At 40.4% G+C, this 12,375-nt stretch overlaps 1 protein-coding gene across 1 annotated transcript in view; it reads right to left on the bottom strand.

Annotated features, from left to right (window-relative positions):
* Window positions 1-8,725, bottom strand: part of TAFA2 (TAFA chemokine like family member 2) — a 541,137-nt gene extending 532,412 nt beyond the window's left edge. Inside the window, exon 1 of the mRNA XM_036866341.1 lies at window positions 8,667-8,725. The gene's annotated coding sequence lies outside the window, so the exon portion shown is untranslated. The remainder of the gene's footprint in view (window positions 1-8,666) is intronic.
* Window positions 8,726-12,375: the final 3,650 nt, after the last annotated feature.

Genomic DNA, 12,375 nt, shown 5'->3' on the forward strand with positions numbered 1-12,375 from the left:
GATTAGAGTCACACATCTGAGCTATGACACTTCTGGCATTATTAAAACTGGTTTAGTGAAAAAACTATTAATAAAATATGAAGAAGTTAAACTCCCTAAATGATAAGCTATTATGTCTTCAATACTAAATTGAACACTTATGAATTCTGTGCTCAGATTAAAGAGCCTTTGAGAAAAGTGTTATGGAGTCGGTGGCCAGGTTTACGCTGCTTACTACAAGGAGAAACAAGTCTGAGAAGTAAGAATTGGAGGCTTCCAACCTTTCTGTGTGCATGAAATGAAATTCAGTGGTAAAGAAGCTCTCTAAAGCCTTGCGACTCAAGTACCAGACTCATTAGCTTCACCCAGGAGCTTGTTAGACATGCAGAATCTCCAGGCCCCACTGCAGAACGTGCATTTTAGCAAAATTCCCCCAGATGATTAGTGTGCGTATCGAAGTTTAAGAAGCACCGATCTAAAGGGATAGGTTTTACTGAACTATAGAGCCGTTCCAAATATCTGGCATAAACTTAAACTTCCGTATTCCCAGCACATCTCCTAAACCCTCCAAGGTACCACCAACTTCAAGGTGAGTTCAGCAACAGAGTCAATCAGAAGAAAACTAAAATCAGCGGTGAGATTGAACCACTCATTACTATCATTCAGCATCTCCAGCTGAGCCTTTTACTGTCAACCACCCTGGCTCCAGATGCAACTGGGGTTGGAGGATTGTGCCTACAGAGGACAGAAGGGCAGGCATACACATATCTCCCTAGCTAGTTGTCTTCACACATCCCTCTGTCAACAGTGACACAGTCATGTTGCAGGCCCTTAGCCTGCATATGGCCCACAGATATGTCTGCTGGCCCATATAGTATTTCAAATTTGAATTTAATACCATCATTTATAAATCTGAAACTTTCACATTAAAAAATCTGCACATCTAAGTTCTCTTCTACAAATCAGAAAATCTGGCAACACCAGACCCACATTCCAGCATGGCAACAAGTGAAGCCAAGGTTCGGCTATCCCACTCAGAATGTTGGCCAGAATCTCCACTATTCCCTACAGTCTCCCCAACACTGTAGCTGAGGCTATGTGTCAGTTGCCATTTGTCATCTTCCATTTGGTTTGCTTCATTCATTCACATTCCCAGCCTGACTCCTATAGGCATTTGAATTTGCAACCCCTTTAAGAGGCTCTAGGAAGCATCATGTCACTGATCTCAAGTCATTCAGCCTATCTGAATTTCTTTCTTTCAGGTACGTAACTCAGGAAAAGGAGCTATTGTTTGTGTCACCCTTAGTTTGATCATCGATCTTGTGACTTGGAATCAATCCACTAAACTACATTATTACCTCACCTTAAATATTTTTCTTCACAACTCATTCCAACTCAGACATTTTAACTATTTTAACTCTTTTCAGAACTGTACTTCACAGTTATAAACAAGAATTAATAGTAAGAGCAGATATAGCACAAATACATTGTTGAACCATTCCTCCAGATTCATTTCAAAATTTCAAGTATTATACTAAAACAGTAAATTCTGTATCTTTGTCTTTTTTGTTTACTGAAATACCCCAAGCACCTAGAGAGTGTTCAATAAATACTTATTGAATAAATGAATGAAATTTCCCAAGGATTGTAAATTCTCTAAAGTTCATATGCAGATTTTGAATGAATGTGTTTAATTATCAACAGGTATATGAAGATTATTCATTTGCTAATTAGTTCTATTTGGGTTAATCAACCAAACCATTTTATCTCAGTGACTATGAAAACCAGCAGTAGAGAAGACACATGTAACCTCAACAAGCCTAAGACTCATGGCCTATCACAACTTGTTTTGCAACAAAACAGCATCATGCAAACCAGGCAAAATGGATAAACAGAATAAGAGTTAATTTGATTCAATTTTATGTCCCTACATGTATAGTCTTTAGTCATCACCATAATCATCATTAACATCATCATCATCATCCCAATCATATAAAGCTTAACTTTTACAAATTGCTTACTGAAAAGCATTTATGGAACTTTTACTGGTGTTCCAGGAACTTTTTGTGCTAGATGTCCCTTGACATTCTGAATAAAGGTATGTCCTGGAATACTGTTATACTTCCCATACCATGATGTTTAGTAGGTCAGAATACAGGAAAAAATTACATTTTTAATTATCTTGAAAATTTGACTGAAGAAAATATATTGCTGAGAAACTGAGGCACAGAGAAATAAAGTGATTTTCTTGTGGTTACATGGTTATTTATTGGTAGAGTTAGAAAAGCATCTCCAGAGCTCTCACCACTGCACCACATTGGTTTTATAATAGTCATTTTCAAAATTTATCTGCTAACCAAAATGCAAGCCAATGAATTTTAACCACTCAACAAATGATGTGATGAGCAAATATATCTTCAAATAGCGAAGTCTAAATTTTGACCCAGTTTTGGTGTATTTATAAACACACAACAATCAATCTAAAAGGAGTTTGCAATAATGCTAAATATGTATCTTAGCAGGAAACTACTGATACAACATTTCAAGAACTAAGCCTGAAAAAAAAAATTAGGTTAGAATTTTCCTCGAACTTAAAGCTGCCCAAAATGGGGCCTCTGTTTTCTGGAGTATGAGGTTTCAATGCCCTTTCACTCTCCCCTTGGGCTTTGGATTGCCTGACTTAAAGGTGGATCATCTACCTCCTTTCTCCTTTTATACCATAAAAGAGAGCTAAAGTTAGAGCTGTTTTGCTCAATTCAACTCAACTTTCTGAAGAAAATACAAACAAAAGCAGGACCACGTCACTGCTACTGATATGTCTGATGGTCATTCTAAGGAGGAATTTACTGAACTCTTCAGCACCAACAAATTTGAGTATGCCATCCATCATACACCTACAACAAGGAAAACTAAACTGAGAAAGAAATGGTAACAATAACTAGGTTTTTCCACCTTAAATGAATTTGGAACTGTCATAAACTAATATAAATTAAAAATATAAGTATATATGTTATTTTCCTCAAATGATCTGAATTGACCACTTCTGAATTCTTCTGATCTGAACAATCACAAATTCGCTACATTGGTCCATAAAGCTCTATTATTTGAGTAGACCCAAGTATTAGGGCTGTAAAAGGCCTGCTTTCTTGAAGAACCCATTCTAACAAAGTCTCAGTGTTCTATTAATAGGTTGAGGTTTTGTTATTAAGATTCCTATGACCACATAACCCATTTTTAGTTGCCTGCCTTTGCTTACTCCAGTCCATCAAGACAAAAAATATGAAGCCAGAAAAATGCAGACGAGGACAAATAACACACCTTGCTTTTCTTATATAGATAGTCTTTTTCATAATAGAGCAGGAGAGAGAAAGCATATTTACTTCCTCCAATATTTAAGTACAATTCTCACTGGAATCTCCAAGAAAGATGTTAAAAAAGGGAGAAAAACTCAGCCAGAACCAAATAAAACCATGGCACAGTTTTTACATATAAATAATAATTTTCAGTGGTCAGTTTTTTTGCACGAGAAATAATCCATTTGTATCCTCATAGCCCAGGCCATTCTGCTTGAAAACTTTAATTCCAAAGCACATACACACTTTTCCAAAAATCTTCTGTCATAGTGCCTACTGTGGATACCTTCATGAATTCACTTATAAAGAGGGGCATAATCTGCCAGCTCCATAATCTGTTCTGTATTATTAAACTCAACAGAAAGCTCCATATGCAGCGACAGGAGGCCATAGGCAATTAACACTGCAAACTGTAAGGTTTAGAATCTTTGCATGCACATGCATGCAATTATACAGTGACTAGTTCATAGCAGAAAAAAAAAACTCATAAAAATATTTAGTAAAACAAACCTTTGCACTCTCCGGGCTTTATGTGAAGAGTTAGCTTTATGTAGCACAAAGATAAAAGAGCAAAGAAGATTTGTTTGGCAGATTGTCCCTATTTTGTCAAAGTACTAAATTCAGCCTACCATCATAATTGCTAAGAAGGCAACATTATCACATTATCCAATCTCTCTGTAAAGAGTTTCCAAAATCTACTGTGTAAAAGGAGCATTATAAATATAAATTTAATTGATAATTATGTTTGTGCTATTGCTAGGGGAAAGGGAGATGTACCTTTGCTAACTGGCCATTCAGGGGAAATCATAAAATAATTACAGGTACTATGGAGTAATTTAGGAGACTGAAGGAAGTGATGAAAAGGACTTTATCTAATATAAGCATATAAACTATGATTCCCTAGCTATATTTCATACCCCATAGGGATAATTGTGCATAAAACAGAATACTCTCCTTATAGCTTATATAGTCATGTCTCATCTGAATCCCAAGTTACCTGAAAGTCTTATATTTTTCAATGGTAATAATAATCAATTGCCTAAATATGCTAGATTTTCACTAATTCCAGTGACTAGGTGGCCTAGTTACAGCACAGGACGAAATCCAACAAAGACATGTGGTATACACATTGGAAGTGGGTGCATTTAGGAAACTTAACAAATTTGGAGTATAATATCAATACGTTTCTGGAAATTTTGTAGATACCATTTGAAACCAGAATAGTATGCTCTAACGTAACACACGGTTTGTGTTTTGACTGTGGAGGCACATACTTAATAAAGACAGAATACAGATATATTCACTGTTTAAAATGTGTTGAGATTTCTAGTCATAGTTGTCAATAAACACATCCCAAAGCACCCCTACATAGAGGACAAAATTGATTTTCTTTTTTTTGCATTTGTAGCCTAATGAATAAAAATATCTCCGAAAGAAAAACTGAAGAGAAAAAATACTGCCTGCAACAGTGGCTCAAAGAGTAAAACTCAATTATAAATGACCTTGTTAAACCATGGTTACCCAGTTGCACCGTAGGTCAAATCATGTAAAATAGTGAAAAACTAGGTACCTTAAAAATGTAGACATTTTTTTAAAAGTCATTCCCTCCCCCTTCAATACTAAACCAGTATTTTACATGGATCCCATTAAAAGCATATGTATGTATGTTTGTGCATATATATGTATAAAAGTAGAGATTAGATTCATATTGCAGAGAAAAGTATTTAAATACCACTTTTCTTCACATTCCAATGAAGTCTAACCATTCCTCTTAAAATTTCTGTTAAGAATAAGCAGAAGATAAGAATTGTTAGCTATATTTCACTGACAGGGCACTGAATCACTGTGCCAAATGAATAGAATCAGATTTTCTAAAAATTACCCAATAAATCAGTGGTCAATGACAACTAAAAACCAAAACTAATTTCTAGGTCTCTGTTTGCTAGGCCCACCTTTCCACCTCCCCCGTTTCAGACTGCACTCCAAACCCAAAGTAAAACTGTTCTCTAAAAAGACTTACAGTAACTCATTGTGAGACTATTCCTCCTCTTCCAGTGGTACAGTTCCATGTGCTCTAAGTAATTCAAACTAAACCAAAGAATTTTCCAACAAAATAGCAAAGTCACCATATTACATGGCATTAAAATCAATGGTTCATAAGCAAGATACAGGATGTGAAATGCTGTGCAGGTATGTGGACCAGACATGAGGTTGATTCGACTGGCTTGGCCTTCATATCTAGCAGCAATCTGTGTTAATGCGTTTCTTCTCTTTGTTTTGATGGAGCCCTACTAACAACAAGTTGATGAACTGCATTTGTAAATGTCAGTTACAGATCAAAGGGGGCTATGTTAGTTGCTTATTTTACTTCAACTTATGGTTTTTCACCTAGAAAACAAAACTGCATTGCACAGTAAAGTTCCTTATTTTTACTTGACTCTTCAACGAACAAAACAGCTGCAGAATAATGCGATTTAATGAGGCATTCCTAATAAAATACTGGAGAAGTAAAAGCAGGGGCACTGAACTGTTTTTGGTTGCTTCATCTTCTCAAATACATTAGAAATAACTGATGACACTTTGGAACATTCCTAGTTTGGGACATGCATTAAAGAGGCAAATGCCCATTAGTTTGCTGCCACAGCTGAACTTAGGCAGAATCTGACAGTACCTTTTATTAGGGCCCATGATAAAAAACAAAACAAAACAAAAAACAAAAACAAACGTCTGGAAAATGCTGGAGAGGCACATCTTACCCTACCTGTATAGGATAATCCATAACCTGCAATTAGTGATAAATCAAACTTAAAATGCACTTTCAACATTTACGTATTCAAAAACACATTGTAAAGGCTCATCATTAAAATACTACATTAAAGATGCAGAATCCAGGACGACTAAACCTTTCTGATATTATACAAAATAATTTCCATAAAGTCTTCTATCACCCCCTGAATTTCATCACTTCATAAATTTTTAAAAAGGAAAAGTGGCCATGTCTAAAAACAGATCTTTTTACAGCTGTTGTCATCACATTTTTATAACTCGGTGGTTAGTAAATACTGTAATGCAGTCTCCAAGCAATATGTACCTTTTTGAACATAGATCCATGTCTTCATAGATCCATGAATCTTCACTCTCCAGTTTGTCACTTAAAATAGCTAATACTTTTCAGATTCAAAATCACACACGCTCAGAAAGCTTAGGTTCCTTTTTAGCACAACTTGTAGCATTACAGGTGTTTGCTTTCACGTCGAGGTTTTTTGGTTCTTCCGTAAGAGACATATATCATAGCACTATGTATAAATATGTAAATTCAAGCATCCTAAACTACAAAAGTGTATTAAAGGCAAGAATCAAGATTTCAGTCTCAAAAAATGCCTGATTTGAATAAAGCAACACACTAAAACTGTGTTCTGCCTCTTAAAAGTCACTGTGTCTAAGCAGTTGGCAGTGTGACACTGCTTTCATAGTATTATGTCTATAAATAATGCAATCTAATTTTTTTTCATTGAAAATTAAGAAAATGAAAATAAAATAAGCTCCAGTGTGGTTTGTAATGGCCTTTCAATGGCTACAGATGGTTTTAAAAATTAGGATTCTAAAAAGGTCAGTATGCAAACCACTGACCCAGGAAGAGATCCAGAACAGAATAAAGTAGGAAAAGGGAAGATTAAATGTGTCTGATCATTTTTAAGGATCTTAGGTGCCAAATTTGAAACTGTAAAAGATTCACCAGTCTGAGAGTACATGCGCAAACATGGGAAGGCTGGAATAAATACGAATCATCTTAATGCCCTGGTTTTTAAAGGCTTTAGAAGTGTTTTCAGAATCCTTTGCTAGTTATTGCCATTTAGGACTTTACCCAGAAATCTTAAATTAATTACTCATTTGTCTTAACTTACATTGCCTAACAGAGCAGTTTTAGAGTGTTAATTGATAATAGTCTGAATGTTGATGTCTCAAACAATCCAGTTGGGGAAGACAGGAACCAGATAATTATCATGCAGTCAATAGTCATTAAAATTCATCCTGTCATGAGTAAAAGACCCTTATACACTGACTGCTTTGGGGGTACTTTTCAGAGCAAAGGTTGCATACAGGTTTGTTTGGTTTTGTTTTTTTCAAGAATGATGTTTGCAAAATTCAAGAGGGTATTTAACACTCACAAAAAGAAGATATTTTCTTTTCTGTCTTATTGCCACAAGCCAAACTCACCCAGCACCAGGTGGAGACAGGCTAGCTATCCACTGTAGTGACTACACCTGTGATTCCACACACTTCAGGCAATTGTTTAACACTTGCTCAGGAGGTGGAATACTGACTAAAAAGCATCACGTCTATCACGGGGCTCTGCAAGCACCTACAGTTCCTCCTTTTCAAGTGGGGACTAGATAGCTCAGCCTGCAGTTCTAGGAGAAATAGGGCAATGGATCTCAAACTTTCCTTTACAAAGGCAGTTTCTGGAAATAACACGTTCCCCACTGACAAGTGAAGATCAGTGGCTTAAAGAAAACACCTCTTGGTGGAACCTGGCCTTTTGGAATAGAAGGGGGAAGGGACAGGAAAGCAGTGGGGCAGAAAACCGTGTACTATTAGCAAGATTCTAGAGGCATCTATGCGGAAATAAGTGAAAAACCGTTAGTTTCTCGAAGCTGTTCTTTTTCTGAACGCTGTTCCTAAAATGATGCTTGTCCTAAAGCTCTCCCGTAGTATCCTTTACTGAAGCTTTATCTCACTCGGTAGTAAAGCGTCCGGTACCAAATCTAAATAAACCTTTACACAGATGAGGCTCCAGAACTTATCAAGAAGATTCTTTATGAAAATGGTTAGAGGTGGAGAAAGCAATAGCCTCATTGAAACACCCACCCTCTACAGACAGGCCCGAGAATTAACTAATCAGAAGTGGACAGAAAGTGGGGGTTTCAGAAAGGCGACCTGACGTCCCATTGATCCTCCCTTGAACGCGACCCCCAACTTCTTTTTAGGAGTCCAAAATGGTTACCAACCCAGATTGGTTTGGTCGAGGGATCGAATTAAAACCCACTTCAATCCTCGGCCGGGTCGCTCGTTGTGTTAAGAGAAATGGGGCACAGAAGAGAGGGAGGGCAAGGCTCTCGGAACCGCCTTTCACTTGCTCAGATCCCCTCTCGGCGTTCCTCTACCCCCGCCCCTACCCTGGACGCCCAACCAGCATCTGCTATCACCTCTCGCCTTCCCCGGGCGAGCTCCCTACAGCCCCCGACCCCCGGAGAGGGGAGGGCTTCCGGGCCCCAGGTCCTCCAGCTGCCGCCCGAGTCCCCAGCGCCGGCGGGAGGCGCGGCTGGCACCTACCTGCAGCCCGGCTTCCTGGTGGCGGCAACACCTAGCGATGCTCCTGCAGCTTCCGCGGGCCCGCGCCAGCCTTATCGCTCTTGCATCGCTTCCAAGATGCCAATCCGCCGTCACCGTTCTGGGGCATAGGGGACCGAAGTCTGGTGGTGTGTGCTCGTGGAGGGCGTGTGAGTGTGGCCCCGAGCGTGCTTGTGTGAGCGCGCGCGCACGCGTGTGTTTCCTCCTCCGAGAGCAAAGAGGGTTCAGGAATCTCTTGACATCCAAACTGGAATCCCCTTAAAGTGGGTGGAAGGTGGCGTGCGGGAGCCTCGTTTCTTTCCTCCTCTCGTTTTTCACAAGTCAAAGTAATCAAAAGATTTGTTTACTGGGGAAACGCCGAAGTCCCGCAGCCCTCGCCAGCGCCCGCGGTCGCCAGCGGTCCTCGCCGGATGCGCGCGGTGCGCTCAGCTCCTCCCAATGCGAGAATCAAGGCGGTCTTGCAGCAGTTACCGCTGTTACTCCATCTCTGATTTGTTTGCTTTGAACGCCGAGTAAAGACTTTTCCTCATGCCACACGTCGTCTCTGCCTCTCACACATACACACACTCACGCATCCTCGGTTCCTTTTCCCCCGCCCTCCCTTTTTGCTCTCTGGGGAAAGGCAATTGGACGGAACAGTTCACCTTCAGAAAAGCAGCCTCCGCCACGTACTTCTGCAGTTCCCTGGCTCTCGTAGGTCCCGGGTCTCCGTTGTGCGAGAGTTGCTGGGGAGGTTCGGGGTAGGAAGGAGGAGAGGCTCTGAGCTCGGCAGTCTTCCGCCCGCGAGACGCTGAAGTTCCTCCGTCAGGCGCCCCTGTTCCCGCTTTTAGCAGATAGGTCCCAGCTGACGCCCTCTCGGAGACTTGGCGCCAAGTCCACTTAACAGCAATTCCTAGCCAGCTGCAGACCCTCAATCCCGCCTCGAAGTGCTGCGGGCAGAGCCCCACGCAGCCCAACCGCTGCCCCTCTAGGCATCGTGGGCTGGGAGGAAGGGAAACCGCCGCTGTCCCCCTGTCCCCAGTACGCTGGCAGAGTCACCGCCGAGAAGGTGCGTGTTCCAACATGGAACACAAGCGAGCAGGTGCTGCCTGTGTCAGTTCGCTAAAGGAGGGGAGGGAGATGAGGCGGGGGAGGAGGCCGGGGAAACAAATCCGCTCACCAGAATAAAAAGAATTAAGCGGTTTAGTAACAGAAGTCTCCTCTCCGCCGCCCACCCTAGGGCGCTGCACTGTCAAAAAACACTAGTGGTACCTTTTAGAAAGTCACCGTAGAGGGCAGAGCCCCCCTGTTCCACCCAGACCCCTTATTCCACCCAGCCTGGACGTCCAGAGAGTCCGGAGGGACTGGCTTCCCTGTAGAGTACAAGGAGAACGCAGGGAGGAAATAGGTGCCGACACTCCAGGTTGAGTTAAGCAGGAAAATGCGAGGGCAGGACCAGGCGGCGTTGCCTCCCTCTGTCTCTCTCCCAACAGCCACCTCTGTTAGCAGCCGCAGCTGCTTCTGAGAGGAAACTGCGGTCTCGAAGAAAAAGAAAGAGGCAGTAAAAGCTGAGAGGGCGGCAATTGGTATAAAAGCTGGACTATGTCTCCCTCTAGAGGGAGGCCCGGGTTAGGAAGCTTTACTGACTAACTACGACTCCAATTTCTCCACAAAGAAAAAGAAAACAATATCGGTTCCAGAGAATTTTGTAGTTTTACAAATTCCAACCTCTAATGGATTTAGAGAGAGGATTTGCACTGCAGGCCTATGTAAGCAGAGTCCTTGCTAAAGGAACCTCTCAATATTTACAGAAATTTAATAGCAAGACGCTGGAAGGTCATGTCCTTACAGGTTTGGTCAATTTGGGTGTTGGTTTAAGCAGTATGCATACGAGCTCAAATGAAGGATCTTCTTAGACTCACTTTGATCAAGTTTGGCGATGAACAATACCTTAATCTAGTGATTAGAGGATTATGCAAAAATGAATAAGTAGTAATAATGAATTTAGAAAAAGAAAAGAAAATCTAAAGCAAAGAAATAGCAGGCTGATCCAGGAAATCTTACAAGCCCCTTACATCTAGGGATATCTCAAAGATCTTGCTTTGGAGCCAATATTCATACCTCTTATTTAACTAAACTAATCATTGTCAACTAAACTAACCAGACAAGGCGTTCAGGTTTTTTGAGCATCAGCTGCTGGCATTCCTTGTCTGGTGCCTACAATAAACATTGCACTTTCCTTCACCAAAACCTGGTGTCAGTGGATTGGCTTTACTGCACCAGGGCAAGTGGACCCAAGTTTCGTTCGGTAACAATAGTGTCACAGATGTTATAATGTTTTGTTACTTCAGTCAAGTCCAAGTTAGGTTCCATCCGTAACTTTAATATTTAGATTTTGTGAACTAACTATTTGAAAGTTTTCATTCAAAATATTTCTATATGATACAACAAACTAGTGAATATAACAAAAAAGAAGCAGACTCACAGATATAGAGGACAAACTAATGGTTATCAGTGGCAGCGGAGGAGCAATACAGGGCTGGGGGAAAGAGAGGTACAAACTACTGGGTATAAGATAGGCTCAAGGATGTATTGTATAACACTGGGAATATAGCCAATATTTTGTGATAACTGTAAATGAAGAGTAACCTTTAAAAACTGTACAAAAAATTTAAAAATAAATAATAAAAATAATAAAACAAAAAATTCTGTATGTTTAAAAATTATTCAAAATGTATTCAAGTTTTTATTAAACTCCTTCCCATTTCCATTCACTCTGAATTTTTGAAGTAGTCATATTTTAACTTGATAATCTAATTTAGTACAGGCTCAAAGAAAGAAAAGAATTTATAAGAAATAGCTTAGACTGACTGAAGTCATTTAAAACAAGGAGCCAAAACTAAGTCATGTAGTTTTATTATTTAGGTAATTGTACTATAGTAGATTTGAATCAGTCGAGCACATGGCAGTCATTTGAGGTAGCCTCACCTGGTCTCCTTCAAAAGATTCATGTCATATGGTCAAAGATTTTTATTTCATTCCTCTTACAGTTAATGAAAGTGGGGTCTGGCTGCTCGCCACTCAAAAGCCAAAAAAGAGGCAACGTTGGTGGAAAGGAAAGTTTGCTTTATTTCGGATGCCAGCAACAAGGCGGGGAGAGCAGACGCCTGTCTAAAGGCCAACTTGACCCAACCACTGACAATCAGTGGGCAAGAGCTCTTATGGATGGAGGGAGGGGGCTACATGTAGAAACAGCACAGTCAGCTCTGACAGTCATCTTGAAATTGGTCACGTGGTGGTCTGACCAAAGTTATCTTGATTGTTTTAAGTACAATTAATCTTCAGTTCCAGGGTCAGTTTGTTCCCATTTCCTTGAGGCCAGTTCTTGGAATTGTGGCAGCTTATGTCATGGCTACAGTCTGGTCATCATGTGGTTAACTTCTTCCACCTGGTGGCGGTTTCATTCACAAGGCAGCTCACAGGATGTGGCTCGGAACATTATCTATAGCCCTTGAGGAGGAACCAAAGGTCCTTGACTATGCTTAATGACGAAACTGTTATTATTTGGACTCCTTTGACTGTTTTCCTTTGTTTCTGCATTTTCTCACTTCTCTGATTAAACTTATTCTTTGGCTAAAGTTTTTGCACAGACAAAAGGCAGGCAGAGGACATGGGGTGGGGAGGGGTGAGGCGAAGGACCATAGGGTCCTGC

The sequence above is a fragment of the Balaenoptera musculus genome, chromosome 10 (assembly GCF_009873245.2).
Source record: "Balaenoptera musculus isolate JJ_BM4_2016_0621 chromosome 10, mBalMus1.pri.v3, whole genome shotgun sequence".
Classification (NCBI taxonomy): Eukaryota; Metazoa; Chordata; class Mammalia; order Artiodactyla; family Balaenopteridae; genus Balaenoptera; species Balaenoptera musculus.